Below are 9,141 nucleotides of genomic sequence, written 5' to 3'. Positions count from 1 at the left end.
CTTTCCATGATTGACATAGCTATTAGATGATCTTATTTGCATGTATCTTATTATGAACTGCCTAAGTGTTAGCCATATCATGAGAATATTTACATCATATTAGCAAATGTGTTCGTGAAAGTTCTTTTATCGCACTCAGTTGTTAACTGAATTGCTTGAGGACAAGCTATAAGCTAAGCTTGGGGGGAGTTGATACGTCCAAAACGTATCTACTTTCCCGAACACTTTTGCTATTGTTTTGCCTCTAATTTGTGTATTTTGGATACAACTAACACGGACTAACGCTGTTTTCAGCAGAATTGCTCTGGTGTCTTGTTTTTGTGCAGAAATTCAACTTTCGGGAAAATCCTCGGAATTTATACTAAAGGGCCTATTTTACCAGAAGACTCAGGGAGCCAGAAGGGCAAGCCAGGTGGAGGCCCGAGGGCCCCACACACTAGGCCGGCGCGGCCCAGGAGGGGGGCGCGCCGCCCTAGTGTGTGGCCCCCTCGGCTGGCCTCCGACGCCTTCCTCTGGACTACTTAAAGGTTTCGATCTAAAAACCCGAGGCAAGAAGTCGAAGTCGCCAGAAACCCTCCAGAACGCCGCCACATCGCGAAACTCCGTCTCGGGGACCAGAAACTCCGTTCTGGCACTCCGCCGGGACGGGGAATTGGAGGAGATCATCGCCATCATCACCACCGACGCCTCTCCATCGACCAGCAATGCTTCCCCCATCCATGTGTGAGTAATTCCCCCGCTGTAGGCTGAAGGGGATGGTAGGGATTGGATGAGATTGGTCATGTAATAGCATAAGATTGTTAGGGCATAGTGCCTAGTGTCCGTAATTGGTACTTTGATGATATTGTTGCAACTTTTTGTGCTTAATGCTTGTCACTAGGGCCCGAGTGCCATGATCTCAGATCTGAACATGTTATTATTTCATCATGATATGCATTGTTTTATGATCTTACCTGTGAGTTGTATACACATGTCGCTGTCCGGAACCCGAGGCCCCGAAGTGACGAAATCGGGACAACCAGAGGGGATGGCAGTGATGTGAGGATCACATGTGTTCACGGAGTGTTAATGCTTTGCTCCGGTACTGTATTAAAAGGAGTACCTTAATATCCAGTAGATTCCCTATAGGCCCGGCTGGCACCGGCTGGTAGGACAAAAGATGTTGTGCAAGTTTCTCATTGCGAGCATGTACGACTATATACGGAACACATGCCTATGGATTGCTTTGTACTTGGACACCGTTTTATTATTATCTGCAAATGCCCTGCTTTGATTGTTACATGAGTTTCTCTTGTCCATGCAACGCCTGTCATCCATCCCTGTGCCTACAGTATTTTAATCCTGTTGTTTACTATAATCACTACTGCTGTCTTTGTTACTCTGCTGCTGTTATTTCACTACTGCTACTGCTATAAAACTGTTACTACTGATAAACTCTTGCGAGCAAGTCTGTTTCCAGGTGCATCTGAATTAACAACTCCGTTGTTAAGGCTTTCAAGTATTATTTGTCTCCCCTTGTGTCGAATCAATAAATTGGGTTTTACTTCCCGCGAAGACTGTTGCGATCCCCTATACTTGTGGGTTATCAATCCCCCCGATGACCAGAGAAGTGGCGGATCCGAAATGGTCGCCATGGCTTTTCAGCGCGGAGGTCAAGAAGGTGGAAGAGGCCGCGGTCGCGGAGGCGGAGCCAGCAGGGGCCAGCAGCATGGTGACGAGGTCACTGATACGTCTCCGACGTATCGATAATTTCTTATGTTCCATGCCACATTATTGATGATATCTACATGTTTTATGCACACTTCATGTCATATTTGTGCATCTGGAACTAACCTATTAACAAGATGCCGAAGTGCCGGTTGTTGTTTTCTGCTGTTTTTGGTTTCAGAAATCCTAGTAAGGAAATATTCTCGGAATTGGACGAAATCAACGCCCAGGGTCCTATTTTGCCACGAAGCTTCCGGAAGACCGAAGAGTCAACGGAGTGGGGCCACGAGGTGGCCGGGAGGGCAGGCGGCGCGGCCCCACCCTTGGCCGCGCCGACCTGTCTCCTGGGCCCTCGCGACGCCCTCGACCTACCCTTCCGCCTACTTAAAGCCTTCGTTGCGAAACCCCCGCATCGAGAGCCACGATACGGAAAACCTTCCGGAGACGCCGCCGCCGCCAATCCCATCTCGGGGATTCGGGAGATCGCCTCCGGCACCTCTGCCGGAGAGGGGAATCATCTCCCGGAGGACTCTACGCCGCCATGGTCACCTCCGGAGTGATGTGTGAGTAGTCTACCCCTGGACTATGGGTCCATAGCAGTAGCTAGATGGTTGTCTTCTCCTCATTGTGCTTAATTGTCGGGTCTTGTGAGCTGCCGAACATGATCAAGATCATCTATCTGTAATTCTATATGTTGTGTTTGTTGGGATCCGATGAATAGAGAATACTATGTTATGTTGATTATCAATTCATGTCTATGTGTTGTTTATGATCTTGCATGCTCTCCGTTGTTAGTAGAGGCTCTGGCCAAGTTTTTGCTAGTAACTCCAAGAGGGGGTATTTATGCTCGATAGTGGGTTCATGTCTCCGTGAAACTGGGAAGTGACAGAAATCTCTAAGATTATGGATGTGCTGTTGCCACTAGGGATAAAACATTGGTGCTATGTTCGAGGATGTAGTTATTGATTACATTACGTGCAATACTTAATGCAATTGTCTGTTGTTAGCAACTTAATACTGGAAGGGGTTCGGATGATAACTCTGAAGGTGGACTTTTTAGGCATAGATGCATGCTTGGATAGCGGTCTATGTACTTTGTCGTAATGCCCAATTAAATCTCACTATACTCATCATAATATGTATGTGCATGGTCATGCCCTCTCTATTTGTCAATTGCCCAACTGTAATTTGTTCACCCAACATGCTATTTATCTTATGGGAGAGACACCTCTAGTGAACTGTGGATCCCGGTCCAATTCTCTATACTGAAATACAAACTACTGCAATACTTGTTCTACTGTTCTCTGCAAACAATCATCATCCACACTATACATCTAATCCTTTGTTACAGCAAGCCGGTGAGATTGACAACCTCGCTGTTTCGTTGGGGCAAAGTACTTGGTTTGTGTTGTGCAGGTTCCACGTTGGCGCCGGAATCCCTGGTGTTGCGCCGCACTACATCTCGCCGCCATCAACCTTCAACGTGCTTCTTGACTCCTACTGGTTCGATAAACCTTGGTTTCTTACTGAGGGAAACTTGCCGCTGTGCGCATCACACCTTCCTCTTGGGGTTCCCAACGGACGCGTGTTGAACGAAAAGACATAAAGTCAACTACGCGCATCAAGCAGCTTTTTCTGGCGCCGTTGCCGGGGAGATCAAGACACGCTGCAAGGGGAGTCTCCACATCCCAATCTCTTTACTTTGTTTTTGTCTTGCAACACCAGAATGCCATGGGTGTTAGGTACCTTACAATGTAATCTAGATTATTGACTCTAGTGCAAGTGGGAGACTGTTGGAGATATGCCCAAGAGGCAATAATAAAGTGGTTATTATAATATCTTTGTGTTTATGATAAATGTTTATATACCATGCTATAATTGTATTAACCGAAACATTGATACATGTGTGTTATGTAAACAACAAGGAGTCCCTAGTAAGCCTCTTGTATAACTAGCTTGTTGATTAATAGATGATCATGGTTTCGTGATCATGAACATTGGATGTTATTAATAACAAGGTTGTGTCATTAGTTGAATGATATAATGGACACACACCCAAATGAGCGTAGCATAAGATCATGTCATCAAGTTCATTTGCTATAAGCTTTCAATACATAGTTGTCTTAATCCTTCGACCATGAGATCATGTAAATCACTTACACCGAAAGGGTACTTTGATTACATCAAACGTCATTGCGTAAATGGGTGACAATAAAGGTGGGATTAAGTATTTGGAAAGTGTGAGTTGAGGCATATGGATCAATAGTGGGATTTGTCCATCCTGATGACGGATAGATATACTCTGGGCCCTCTCGGTGGAATGTCATCCGATTAGCTTGCAAGCATATGAATAGTTCATAAGAGATCACATACCACGGTACGAGTAAAGAGTACTTGTCGGTAACGAGGTTGAACAAGGTATGGAGATACCGATGATCAAACCTCGGACAAGTAAAATATCGAGAGACAAAGGGAATTGACATCGTATGTAAATGGTTCAATCGATCACTAAGTCATCGTTGAATATGTGGGAGCCATTATGGATCTCCAGATCCCGCTATTGGTTATTGCTCGGAGAGGAGTCTCGACCATGTCTGCATAGTTCGCGAACCGTAGGGTGACGCGCTTAAGGTTCAATGTCGCATAAGTAGATTTGAATATGGTATGGAGACGAAGTTTGTTCGGAGTCTCGGATGTGATCCAGGATGTCACGAGGAGGTCCGGAATAGTCCGGAGAATAAGATTCATATAAGGGAAGTTGATTTACGGGTTTTCGGAAATGTTCGGGATTATTCCGGTGTTGACTGGAAGGTTCTAGAAGGTTCCAGAAGGGTCCACCATGGGGCCCACGACCTAGGAGGCCCACCGTGGGCCGAGGGGATGCTTCCTGGCCTAATGGGCCAGGGGCACATGGCCCTCAAGGCCCAGGCCGGCCAACCCCCTAGGGTTTCCTAGGGGGGATCAACTTGGGGGAGGGGAAAGCCCTCTCCCCCCTCTTGGCCGCCGCCCCCCCTAACCCTAGATGGGAAAGGGGGCCACCTTGGCCGGCCAGCCCCCTATATAAAGAGGGGAGGGGGTGGCCGGCCACACCATCTCCCCATTGCCTCCTCCTCTGGCCGCCTCTCCCTCCACCATACGCTGCTCCGGCTTAGGCGAAGCCCTGCAGCTTTTCTTCCTCCACTACCACCACCACGCCGTCGTGCTGCTGGAATTTGGAGGAGATCTACCACACCTCCGCTGCCCGCTGGAACGGGAGAGGAAGGAGCTTCATCGACACCGTACGCGCGACCGAGTACGGAAGTGCTGCCGGATTGCAGCACCGGGGACGATCGTCTACACCAACAACGAGATTAATCTCGTAGGCTTTGGAATCTTCGAGGGTTAGTCTCATCTCCATCCCGTTGCTTCGATCTTGTAGATTAGATCTTGGGTGTTCCATAGATTAGATCTTGGATTTATTCGTTTTGCGGTAGGAAAATTTTTGTTTTCTATGCTACGAACCCCATCATCTACTACATTAGCGAGGTACTGATGGAATCCAAACAAAGATATCCTCACTTTCAAAAGCTAGCCTATGGCGTGTTCCTAGGTAGCAGGAAGCTGAGACACTACTTCCAAGAGCACCTAGTAAAAGTCGTGAGCAAGGCTCCGCTGTCGACGATCCTTAATAACGCTGACGCAACAGGACGCACAGCAATATGGGGCATTGAATTATCTGCCTTCGACATCAATTAGAAAGCCAGGACTGCGATCAAGTCCCAGATCTTGGCAGATTTTGCCGCAGATTGGACAGAAGCTCCGGATGCAAATCTGGAGCCGGAACCTGAAACATGGGTCATGCACTTCGATGGATCCAAGCAGCATCAAGGCTCAGGAGCCGGAGTCACCCTGAAGTCCCCTACCGGAGAAGAACTGCAATATGTTCTGCAGATTCACTTCGAAGCTACAAATAATATGGTGGAATACGAGGCTCTACTACACGTCTACGCATCGCTAAGGGGAAATTGGGATCAAGCATATCATTTGCTGCGGAGATTCCGACCTGGTGGCACAACAAGTAGCCGGAACCTGGAACGCCAGAAACTCCGTCATGGCGGCTTACAGAGACGAAGTTGATGAGATCGCCAAATGCTTCCTCGGATACGAAGTCAAGTACGTCAGGAGAGACGATAACACAGCGACAGATATGCTATCCAAGCTCGGATCCGGCAGGAAACCAATTCCTCCTGGCATTTTCCTTGAGCACTTACGGATACCCTCGGTAAAGGGCGCTAACCTGGAAAACCCGGACCTGGCAGTATCTCCGACTAGGGAAGTGATGACTATCATTCCGGCCTGGACACAGCCGTTCCTGGACTACCTCATAGATCAAAAGTTGCCAGAGGACGAGGTCCTCGCACGACAGATCATCAGACGAGCAAGATCCTACACAATCGTTGATGGACAGCTCTACAAACGAAGCGCAACCGGGGTATTTCTCAAATGCGTCTCCAATCAAGACGGCATTGAAATCCTCAGGGAGATCCATGCAGGGGATTGCGGGCATCATGCCGCCCCCAGGTCCCTCTTTGCAAAAGCTTTTCGGCTCGGATTTTACTGGCTCAAAGCTAAAGAAGACGCTGACAAACTGGTAAAAACTTGCCGAGGTTGTCAGTACTATGCTACTCAACCAAATGCTCCAGCCCAAGAGCTGAAGACCATCCCTATCACCTGGCCGTTCGCGGTCTGGGGGCTTGATATGGTTGGAAAGTTAAAGAAATCATCTCCTGGCGGTTTTGAGTACCTCCTGGTCGTTGTTGACAAGTTCAGTAAGTGGATCGAGGCAAAGCCAGTGAGAAAAGCTGACGGTGCTACGGCACTAAAATTTGTTTGCAGCCTCGTGACGAGATTCGGCATCCCACACAGCATAATCACAGATAATGGCGTGAACTTCACACAAGGAGAATTGAAGGATTACTGCAATGACGTAGGGATCCGGCTTGACCTCGCATCTGTGGCACATCCACAATCCAATGGTCAGGTCGAAAGAGCCAACGGCCTCATACTATCCGGAATTAAACCACGCCTTGAAGAACCACTGCGTTGCGCAGCTGGAGCTTGGGCTGATGAGTTAAATTCTGTTCTGTGGAGTTTACGAACCACCCCTAACAGGTCAACTGGATTTACTCCGTCCTTCCTGGTATACGGATCCGAAGCCGTGCTCCCCTCCGACATCATCCACGATTTACCGCGAGTCTCCGCCTACAATGAAGAAACTGCTGACGAGGCCAGACAGCTATCTGTGGACCTGATCGAAGAAGCTCGGAATCTAGCTGACCAACGTTCCACCATCTACCAGCAGAAACTCCGACGCTATCACAGCCGTCGAGTTTGGAATCGCTCGTTCATGGCCGGAGACTTAGTCCTCCGCCTTCGCCAGGTGAAAGATCACAAGTTGCAATTTCCATGGGAAGGACCCTTTTTCATTAGCAAAGTGCTTCATAATGGATCGTACTACCTTGTCGATTTCCGGGAGCTAAAGGATAGACCTGCTAATTGGTACCGGAAACGCAAGCGAGAGGATCCGAATGACATATATGATGAAATAGAACGTCCCTGGAACATTGCATAGCTACGTCCTTTCCACACTTAGCAATTTTTTCGAGTTACATACTCTGTAATAGTTATACATGATCAATGAAATAAAGCATCTGGTTCACTCTTTGAGTCTTTTACCTCCTTTACTTGTTCATTTTTAGATCGTGTACGTCTTCTGACAAAAACCACAGAGCTGGATATTTCCACCTAGGCGTGTATGAAAGTTGTGATTTTTAAAATCGTCCTTTAGGACATGAGCTTAAGTTTTGTGGTGGAAAAATCTTTTGTTGCAAACTCATGGATTCCTAGTAGCGATTTCCGGCACCTTGGCTGGGGGCTTGTTTCCGCTGTTATTGACGGATTTCCATTGTGCTTCGTCGCCGCAGGCGAGCGTTTCCGACTAAAGGTCTTCCGGCTCATGGAAGGTCAAGTGAGCAAGCCGGAAAACATAGAAACCGGTACTTGCTTTCTTAAACAAATGAAACATGCATTCATAAGTTAAAAGGCTCGCAGGAAAAGTTTCCGCCCACATGCAATTGTTTCGTCCCTAGCTACTTAAAAATATTTAAGTCTTATTACAAACCCACTCCGGGGCCAGAATGATGCTTTTTCATTGTTTTGCAGGATCTACTCGGAGACATGATTTTCATCCTCCGAGGCCACGTACGTGGAAGCGTCACCAGAATCTTCTCCGGAATCGAACTGATCCACGCTGGAGCCTGAGCCTTCCTCGACATCTTCGTCTTCTTCTTCGTTTTCCTCTTCGGAGAAACCTTCGGGAAGATCGTACTTGTTGTACCAGAACGAGTGATTCACTCGCTCGGCTAGCAACCGATCATACCGTTGGGTCTCTACGAGGGCGAGCTTGACGTTGGTGCCCTTGGGGACTCTGCGCGCGACCTCCGCCAAGTTCATTTTAGGGCAATGAGCTTTGCACGTTGCCAGGGTAAGAGAAGCGACCCCGCGGGCGGAAGATGCTTGCCAGTCTTTGATGAGATCCGGCACCATCCGCGTAAGCTTGGTCATGCGATCGATCACGGTGGTTCCGGCCCTCTTCAAGCTCAGGGACGTGGCGATTCCGCGGAAGGCTTCGAAGAGATCGTTGATGGAGTTCCGCACATCTTCATAAGCTTCTGTCCTGGTGGCAGTCTCCTGGTTCCATTTGAATCTGAGAGTCGCTGTGAAACAAAACGGTTAGTTCCCTCCGCGATAAAGGCAGAATTAATATGAAGAAGCCGGAAAACAGCAATAAGTCCTTACGGAAGATCAGCTTGTCAATATTTTCCGCCTCCGTCTCGAAAGTTTTCGCTTTGGCGACCAGCGTCTTTATCCGCGCGTTGCTCTTCTTCATCTTGTCGTTCAGTTCCGCGATAGCCTAAGCATGCTTTTCCTCTCGTTCCTTTTTCTCCCTTGTCTCTTTCTCGGTGGATTCCTTGAGGAACTCCTGGAGTGAGTCATGCTCGGCTTTGAGCACTTCAAGCTCAGCGGAAAGCTCATCGACGGAAGGTTTTTTGGCAAGTTGATCTGAAAGGCGGAAAATAGAAGAATAAAGTTAGTTCAAGCAAATAGTTGCTTTGCAGAACCTGGGGACTGATGCTGGCACGCAGTTAACGAGCCCGTTGGGAACCCCAAGAGGAAGGTGTGATGCATATAGCGGCAAGTTTTCCCTCAGTAAGAAACCAAGGTTTATCGAATCAGTAGGAGCCAAGAAGCACATTGAAGGTTGATGGCGGCGGAGTGTAGTGCGGCGCAACACCAGGGATTCCGGCGCCAACGTGAAACCTGCACAACACAACCAAGATACTTTGTCCCAACATGACAGTGAGGTTGTCAATCTCACCGGCTTGCTGTAACAAA

This window comes from Lolium rigidum, chromosome 1, assembly GCF_022539505.1.
Source record: "Lolium rigidum isolate FL_2022 chromosome 1, APGP_CSIRO_Lrig_0.1, whole genome shotgun sequence".
NCBI classification, from domain to species: Eukaryota; Viridiplantae; Streptophyta; class Magnoliopsida; order Poales; family Poaceae; genus Lolium; species Lolium rigidum.
The sequence above is the reverse complement of the archived record's forward strand: the minus strand, read 5'-3'. Positions refer to the sequence as shown.